The sequence below is a fragment of the Danio aesculapii genome, chromosome 23 (genome assembly GCF_903798145.1).
Source record: "Danio aesculapii chromosome 23, fDanAes4.1, whole genome shotgun sequence".
NCBI classification, from domain to species: domain Eukaryota; kingdom Metazoa; phylum Chordata; class Actinopteri; order Cypriniformes; family Danionidae; genus Danio; species Danio aesculapii.
This window is the reverse complement of record NC_079457.1, coordinates 9,725,452-9,735,176: the sequence shown is the minus strand read 5'-3', so window position 1 is coordinate 9,735,176 and position 9,725 is coordinate 9,725,452.

Below are 9,725 nucleotides of genomic sequence, written 5' to 3'. Positions count from 1 at the left end.
GATTAATTTAAATATACATTTTTTTTATTTGATTGTGATTTATTATTATTATCATCAGTGTTGGGGGTAATGCATTACAAGTAACAATAGTCACGTAATATTACTTTTCTAAGTAACGAGTAAAGTAACGCACTACCTAATGAACTAATAATATTTAAGTTACTTTTTAAAAAATGTAACCAGTTACTTTTTTTTTTTTTATTAATTAGCTTTTAAAAAGTCAATTGCTGAGTTAAAATTGAGATGAGAGACTGCATTCTTTATTTTGAACACATGGAAGAAAAGCAATTGTACCTGAAAATGGTTTTTACTTCACTTATAAGACAAAAAACAAAAGCAGCAAACACATTGCTTTAACCTTTTATTAATCTGCATATATGGCATGCAGAGCTCTGGGGTCAGGAAGTTCTTAGAAGATAACATGATCTTGCATTATTATTTTTCTATGTGTTTTTTTTTTAGGGAAAATGAAAGTGTAGGTTATACAGTGCATTGTTAATTGCAGAGCTCCTTTATTTAAAAAATAAGAAAAAAAAAAACCCTGCAAGTTCTGAAAGAGATCAAGCCTCAGCCAGGTAAAGAAAAGTAATGCAAAAGTAAGGTAACAAATTATTTACCATAAAAAGCAACTAGTTACTTTTTTGCCGAGTAACTTAATATTGTAATACACAATTTTCTAAAGTAACTTTCCCCAACACTGATTTTCATCAATTATAGGAGCAAGAGTGATTAGCCATATATATATATATATATTATTATTATTATTATTATTATTATTATTATTATTATTTTACCTGCTCAGTTTGTAATGCAAGAAGAAGAGTTCATGAGAGCCATATATGTCCTCTGCATTTGAGTTTTAAAATTTCAATCCAGCTTAATGGGTGAGAAATACTTTATATTAATAAATATTTATACCATAATATATAAGCTAAATTGGCCGTAGTGTATGTGTATGAATGTAAGTGTATGGGTGTTTTCCAGTGTTGGGTTGTGGAAGAGCATCCGCGTTGAAAAACACATGCTGGATAAGTTGGTGGTTCATTCCACTGTGGTGACCCCTGATGAATAAAGCGACTAAGCCAAAATGAAAATGAATGAACAATAATATATTAGAAATTATTTTCCATTAAAGTAAATGATCAATTATATAGGCTACTTTTTTTGTTAATTATAAGTATTAAACATTTGTTTTCTACAGAAAAGAAAGCAATAGGATTTGGGACAAACTAATATTTCCATCTCCTCGCTTCACTTTTACACCCATAGGATCAAGTACTAAACAAAACTAAAGGTTAACTTAGTCAGCATTGGTGATGTAATTATGTAGGCCCCTATATGAAATAATACTACAGTAATTTAAAGTAATTAAACGTTTTTTTTTTTAAATTATTATTTAGCCATACAGCAGGCTATTACCATATAGTGGCAATACAATAACCAGTTGTACAATAACCAGCTGTAATTTACTAATGGTGTACACCAGTTTAGTATAAAAATAAAGTAGCCTACAGTATTAAACTTTTATAGTTTTTTCAGTTCACGATAGTTGGTATAGTATAGTCGTGTTTAGTGCTAGTAGCACAATAGTTTTTTTTTTATTACGAAGTGTTGTAAATAGACGACTATACAGTACAGCATACACTTAGCCTATCTAAATTATAGTATTCCACGTGTAGTCCAGTACCATAAGGCTATTCATTCGTCTTAAAATCAGAACGCCAAATGAATGTAAGCTAACATGCTTTGTTTTATTCGAGATTATTTTGTTATTTATTCTAATAGTGTGTATTAGCATAAAGCATCACACACAACGATGAATGCAGTTTCTTTAGTCTATTCTGGACGTTGAACATTTTTACTACATTACTACTGATTTAATTGTTATGATCTTGTTATACTGTATACTCTTATAATGTAAGCGCTTGGGGTCTTAGAAAAGCGCGTTATAAATAAAATGTATTATTGTTATTATTATTGTTATTATTATTATTATTATTATTGTTATTATTACACTCAGTTGACCATTAAATAATAGACAATAATTAACACTCATTTTAAATGATTTGACTAGCGTGTGGAAGCTAAAATGTGATTAGCCAGTCCATACACTAGAGGGCGGTATAACCAAACATAAATCCCTACAGTGAAACCACGTGCAGGTTTTTCAATTTTAGCGGGACACAATGAACACCTCACACAAAGACGTTTAAGGTTTTGTACAGATAAAATAACTATTCCCAGTTTAAGATGTACCATGACAATATGTGCATTAAACAGTTCACTCATGCTTCTATAATTAAAGCCCCATATACCTTTATTAGTCGACTGTACACCATATTAATGGCTAATTTGCGTTTTCTCGTCAGCATTTCCAGCGCATGTTTGCTGAATGATGGACGACGGTGTGTTGTTTAACCTGGCCACTGCATCACTGTACGTAAGTCTGTCAAAAGCAGCTAATTATGAAGCAATATGACAAACTGTTTTGACATTTATTCATTCAAAGGATATGAATTCTTAATGGAAACAATCCAGTTTTCACTAAAATCCTGATTTGCGGTTTATGCTAGTATCAGTGGGAATTTTTAAAGTCAGCATTACGTTTTTTACTTTAAAATGTAATATAATATTTAGTGCCTAACTTTAAATATGCTAATATTATTAATATTAAGATTTGTAAAGTAAAATGTCACCAAAAAGGCAGTCAAATGTAATTGTTGATATCAGGAAACTAAATTCTGATTTAATTTTCAGTTTCACATATAAGAAATACAATTATTGCTATTAAAACTTTTAGCTTTGATATCAGCAATTGTGTTTACTGGTGAACTTGTGTTTGCATGTTTACTTGAACTTGTATACTCGTGTTTACTTGTCTATTCTTAATAGAAACATCTGAATTGCTACAAGTAAAACTGTTCGTTTATTAATTGTCACTAGTCTAAATGTTAATTTATTAAAAAATATGCACATTAGGAGTGGTATTTTCACTTGTTAAATGTCTTAAGATAGGCCACAATTCATAATTGTTAATATAAGAAAGTTGAAATTTCAGTTTCATATATCGTAAATGAAATTCTTGCTAGTGTAAACCTTTATCTTTGAAATCAGTATTACCTTTTCACTGGAAAATGTAACATTGTGTAACAGGCTAGTAATTTTTTATGTCAAGAATTGTAATGTAAAAGGCCACCATTTAAATGCAATTGTTGATATCAAGAAACTAAATTCTGACTAATAGAAATTTCAGTTTCACATGTAAGAACAAATGCCATTATTGCTATTAAAACCTTTAGCTTTGATATCAGCAATTGTGTTTACTGGTGAACTTGTGTTTGCATATTTACTTGAACTTGTATACTTGTGTTTACTTGTCTATTCTTAATAGAAACATCTGAATTGCTACAAGTAAAACTGTTCGTTTAATAAATGTCACTATTGTCAATCTTAATTTTTAAAAAAAATTTACATTAGGAGTGGTGTTTTCACTAGTTAAATGTCTTAAGATAGGCCACAATTGATGATTATTAATATAACAGAGTTGACATTTCATTTTCATATATCATAAATGAAATTCTTGCTAGTGTAAACTTTTATCGTTGAAATCAGTATTACCTTTTCACTGGAAAATGTAACATTGTGTAACATTAAACTTTTTTATATTCAGAATTGTAAAGCAAAATGTCACCATTAAGTCCGTCATTCAAATGCAATTCTTGATATCAAGAAACTAAATTTTGACTAATTGAAATTTCAGTTTTACATTGTTACAAACCCCTGATGTTAGTCCAGGGGATGGTGGGGTTTGACATTCAGGTGTAATTAAAATATATTTATACAAACAGTGAATAAGTGCAAAAGACAACCAAAATAATACCAAAATTGTGATTTTATTTATATTTCCCAAAAGTGAACAAAAACAACGAATAAATACAAAATAAAGAAAATAAAGTAAGGCAAAATATACTATAAGAAACTCAATTATTGCTATTAAAACCTTTTGACTTTGACGTCAGCAATTGTGTGTTTACTGGTGACGTTGTCTATTTTTAATATGATTATAACAATTGAAATGCTGTAAGTAAATATGTTCGTTTATTAATTGTCACTATTGTCAATGTTAATTAAAAAAAAAAAAAAGCACGTATGGAGTGGTATTTTCACTAGTTAGATTTTGTCAGATAGACGACAATCCATAATTATTGATATACATGGATAAGAGAGTTTCATATGTCATAATTGAAATTCTTGCTAGTGTACCCCTTTCGCGTTGACATCAGTAGTCTATGGTTGATATACACAATTGAATTGCTACAATTAAAAATGTTTTTTTATTATATTGTGTTGCATTGTCACTTTAGTGTCAATGCTCATTTATAAAATCATGAATGTGATTGTTACTGTATTTATATTTTATAATACTTTCTAATTATGTAAAAATATAACATGTTTAAAAGTATCAACAAAATTAAGAACAGTTAAATTCTTTAAATCAGGAATAATATTTAATAAAAATTAATTTATTGATATAAAAAATTACATTCCTCCCAGTAAGAAATACAAAACTGAATATTTTCAACTAGTAAGAAATCAGTTTCTGATACTAACAATTGAACTAGAATGGTAGCTTATGGCAACATTTAACTTATAAATGTCAATAATCCTATTTTTATTTAAAAGATGAAATTTAATTCCTTATATTGAGGTGATGTTGTAATTGATTTCAAGAATGAACTTTTTTACTAGTAGAAGTGTAATCCTTGATATCAAAGAAGCTGATTAAAAATGATTTTTAGTTTGTCTCATTTCTAGTCCAAGTACTTAATAATACTTAAACTGAGAAGCATTTTCTAGACAAGTAAAATATATTGGGTTTTTTTTTCTGAAATTTTTTTTTATTGATTTAATATTAGGTTATTTTGATTTACTCCATTGGAATGTCTGAAGATAACAGCTCTTATATGACTATTTATCAATTTCATTATCTATAGAAAATAATGCTTATTTGTTAAGAATCTTTAATGTTTTAAAATTATGCATTGAATATGTATTACCGATGGTGTTGTGAATATATCCAAGACTGCTGATATTACATTAAAACAAACGTAAACAGATAAACACAGGTCTTATTAAAACAGTAATGATGGAATTAAAGCAATATTTTTTTGCTTGTCTAGAAAATGCTCTTTGATTTGAAATTTTTAAGATTCTTGGACTCGAAAGAGCATTTTTTGCAGTTCATAAGTCTAATTCCTGTTATCAAGCATTAGCATTCTTGAGACGGATCTTATTTGACTGTTTATCCGTATCGTTGTTATCTGCATTTATTTAGAATGATGCTTATTTGTTAAAATACTGCAATGTTTTTAAATTATGCATAGAAAATTTATTACCAATCGTCAGAGGCAGATTTACTGATTTGGGGGCCCTAAGCAATTCCGCCCATGGGACCAAAAAGTTCTAAAATGCACCTTTTATGCTTTAATTTATTTTTAATTGCTGTTTTTTTTTTCTTATATCACTCAATCTCCTTTTCCGTATTTTATCTTAATGCAAAATAATAACATGTAAAGCATCTTGTAAAACTTTTATAATGATTTCTTTTCTTAAAATGAATTTCACAACTAAAACTTATACATAAATGATTTCATTTTTATTCTTTACCTGATTTGACTGCTGGGTTGCTCTATGATTGAGGGTTGGGGATATGTTTGCGGTGGTCTAATGTTAAACTTTATTTGTTTTATACCCTCACCATACATATGATAAAAATAATGTTATATATAATTTATAGGTGTAATTTATACTTCTAGGTATTTATTTCCTGGAACCCTAAGCGGCCACTTACCTTGCTTATAAATCTGCCCCTGCCAATGGTGTCACAGATATAGCCAATGCTGCTGATAGGCATTAAAACAAACATTAATAAACAAACAAACTTATTATTTCTGAAATTAAAATGATATGTTTTCCTTGTCTAGAAAATGTTTTTTGATTTAAGAGTTATTAAATACTTGGCATAGAAATGAGACGAAAACTAAAGAAAAGCTTTTTTAATGAGTATTTTTAAAATCAGCGATTACATGATTGCAATGTTCAAGTCAGTAACCTCACAGTGAAATTTTAATCTCAACATCAGGAATTACATTTAATCTAAAAATAATAAAATAAAAAAAAAAATTGGATTCTTGACATTAAGAAGTTAAATGTTGATGTAAGCTACCATTCAAGTTCAGTACTTAATACTTAAACTTAATATCAGAAATAAATATTTACACATCAGGTTTTGTATTTCTTACTGGTAGGGATGTACTTTTTAATATCAATAAAATATACTGATTAGGCCTGCACGATATTGGAAAAATCTGGAATTACAATATTTTGTTATACACTCATTTGCCACTTTATTAGGTACACCTTACTAGTACTGGGTTGTACCCCTGTTTTGCCTTCAGAACTGCCTTAATTCGACATGGCATAGATTTAACATGGTACTGGAAATATTCCTCTGAGATTTTGGTCCTTATTGACTTGATAGCATCACGCAGTTGCTGCAGATTTGTCAGCTGCACATCCATGATGCGAAGCTCCCATTCCACCACATCCCAAAGGTGCTCTATTGGATTGAGATCTTGTTATTGTGGAGGCCATTTGAGTACATTGGACTCATTGTCATGTTCAAGAAACCAGTCTGAGATGATTTGCTCTTTATGACATGGCACGTTATCCTGCTGGAAGTATCTATCAGAAGATGGGTACACTGTGGTCATAAAGGCATGAACATGGTCAGCAACAATACTCAGGTAGACTGTGACGTTGACGGGATGCTCAATTGGTACTAATGGGCCCAAAGTGTGCCAAGAAAATATCCCCTACACCATTACATCACAATTACCAACCTGATCCATTGATACAAGGCAGGATGGATGCATGCTTTCATGTTGTTGATGCCAAATTCTGACCCTACCATCTGAATGTCACAGCAGAAATCGAGACTCATCAGATCAGGCAAAGTTTTTCCAATCTTCTATTGTCCAATTTTGGTGAGCCTGTGTGAATTGTAGCTTCAGTTTCCTGTTCTAAGCTGACATGAGTGGCACCCGGTGTGGTCTTCTGCTGCTGTGTCCCATCCGCCTCAAGGTTAGACGTGTTGTGCATTCAGAGATGCTCTTCTGCATACCTCGGTTGTAACGAGTGGTTATTTGAGTTACAGTCGCCTTTCTATCAGCTGGAACCAGTCTGGCCATTCTCCTCTGATCTCTGACATCAACAAGACATTTGTTCCCACAGAACTGCCGCTCACTGGATATTTTCTCGTTTTCTGACCATTTTCTGTAAACCCTAGAGATGGTTGTGCGTGAAAATCCCAGTAGATCAGCAGTTTTTGAAATACTCAGACCAGCCCGTCTGGCACCAACAACCATGCCACGTTTAAAGTCACTTAAATCCCCTTTCTTCCCCATTCTGATGCTCAGTTTGAACTGCAGCAGATCGTTTTGATCATTTCTACATGCCCAACTGCATTGAGTTGCTGCCATGTGATTGGCTGAATAGAAATTTGCGTTAACGAGTAGTTGGACAGATGTACCTAATAAAGTGGCGGTGTGTGTACATTGCAATAAGATTATAATTTCACCAGATGATTTGAATAGCTCTATTTTGAAAATTCATTAATTTTATATCGACTGAGATGATCAAGATTCTTTTTATCTAGTGCATCTGCACAAATTATAATAAATTACAAGCAAAAATAAATAAATAAACTGTGCTTTATATATATACTAACTCTATTCATGTACAGTAATTAAACAAGCAAAATGTAAAATAACATGGTCGTCATTGCATAAATATAGTTATTAATATCTTTTAGTCTTTCATAAATAATGTAATCTTGTAATGTTGACTATTGCAGATACACGCACGGCCATATCAATGCTCAAATGATGTATTGTTCAGCCATAATATTGATATTTGTACTAGAAACAACATTTCTTTTCCTAAATCTAATTCCTGCTATCAAGCATTAGCATTTTGCTAGTAAAAACTGAGTTGTTGATCTGAATACTTTCTCTCCTGCGCATGAATACAAAAAAAAAACAAATGTGGCTTGCCATAAAGGACAGTATCCAGCACATTACAGCGAGTCCTTCACCCCCTGCTTTTCTTTTTGACTACAGCACATCTGCTTGCTGTCTGCTCCCCAGGGCCAGCGCTGTGTAATCTATTGCATTAGCTCACATTAGCGCATATCGCCCATGGGTCTCCATAATCACAAACGCAAAATGAGCATTTCACTTAGTATCACCCTCACATGCCCCTCAAACAGAGGATCTGGAGGAAGCACAACCTCGGCTTGTGACACACTTCCTGTTTTTCTAACATCCCCATGATGCTTTGCCTGAATGATGCGAGTTAAACTGTAAACAATCAGTGAAGTGTACTATAAGTCCAATGTATGTCTTTTTGGTCAACAATAATGTGCTGTTCATTCATTAGAGGAGCGGATTAGAGCATGCGCTAGACATGGGACGATTAGGCCTGTCACAATAATCAATATATCGACTTATCGCACAACACATGACCTTAATCACTTTTGGTGATGCAATATATATCGCCCATACAAAACCATTTCTAGCAACATTTTAGCTGTGCAACATCTCTATTGGAGGTGTCAGTGTTAAAATGGTTAAAACACACTAGTATTTACTGTAAATTACTGTAGTATATTTACATGTGGGTGTCTGACAACTGAAAATAGATCTGGTAGCAGATATCGCAGCCTCTGTTACTTTTTATCCTGCACTTTTTTGTTAACATTTATTACTATTTATTTTGGATATGTGTTTTTCACATTCTGATACTAATGCCTAATTATTAAATTGTTAAAATTACTATAAATAAATGAAATATTCTTAAGGATAAATCATGATGTGTTCTTTGGAAGAGTGTATTTGCATTATTTATGATATTGTATTGTCGTTCTGGCATTATATATGGTTTTAATTATGATTTGATGTCATGATCTCATTCGCATTTGACTCATACGCATTTGATGTGCAAAAATAAAATCCAGATTTTGTGTTATTCAAACATTTAGAAACGAAAATTAAGACTTAACTTAATTTGATTGGTGTTTCAAAATATGAAGTTTAATCATAAGCTTGGCAAACAGTGTTTGAGTATTTGATGTTTTCCCATTCAAACTGAAAGGCCGAGCATACTGCCCGAGTGCTGTTTCAAAGATGGCCACCGAGGGAAATGACTTGCCTTAGAGTTTTTGGTTAGTAAAAGAGCGTTAGTATTACTGAATTCCTATATTATGCTGTTGAGTGTGTAAGTACTTAGTAGGCATGGCACAATAACTGTTTTCAAGGTATACTGTGTTTTGGAAAAGTTAAGGTTTTAAAACCATCAAAATTTTATGCAATACCGTTCCTAAGGTATGTGTACTTTTTTTTTTATTTACTTTGTTTGTTTGTTTGTTTGTTTGTTTTGTAGGACAACAGTATCTCCAGCAAAAAAGATATCCGCAGATGTCGTTTTAAATTGTAAAAAATCTGTTTTTGAAATAAACAAAGCACAAGCCAATAATTAATTTGAATTATATAGCCTGACATATTTAATGTTCCGAAATATTTTAATGTTTCTCAGAATAAAATATATTGTGTTAAAAGGGGAAATTTTTTTTTTTTTTTTTTTTTTTTTTTTTACCAAGTCATTTA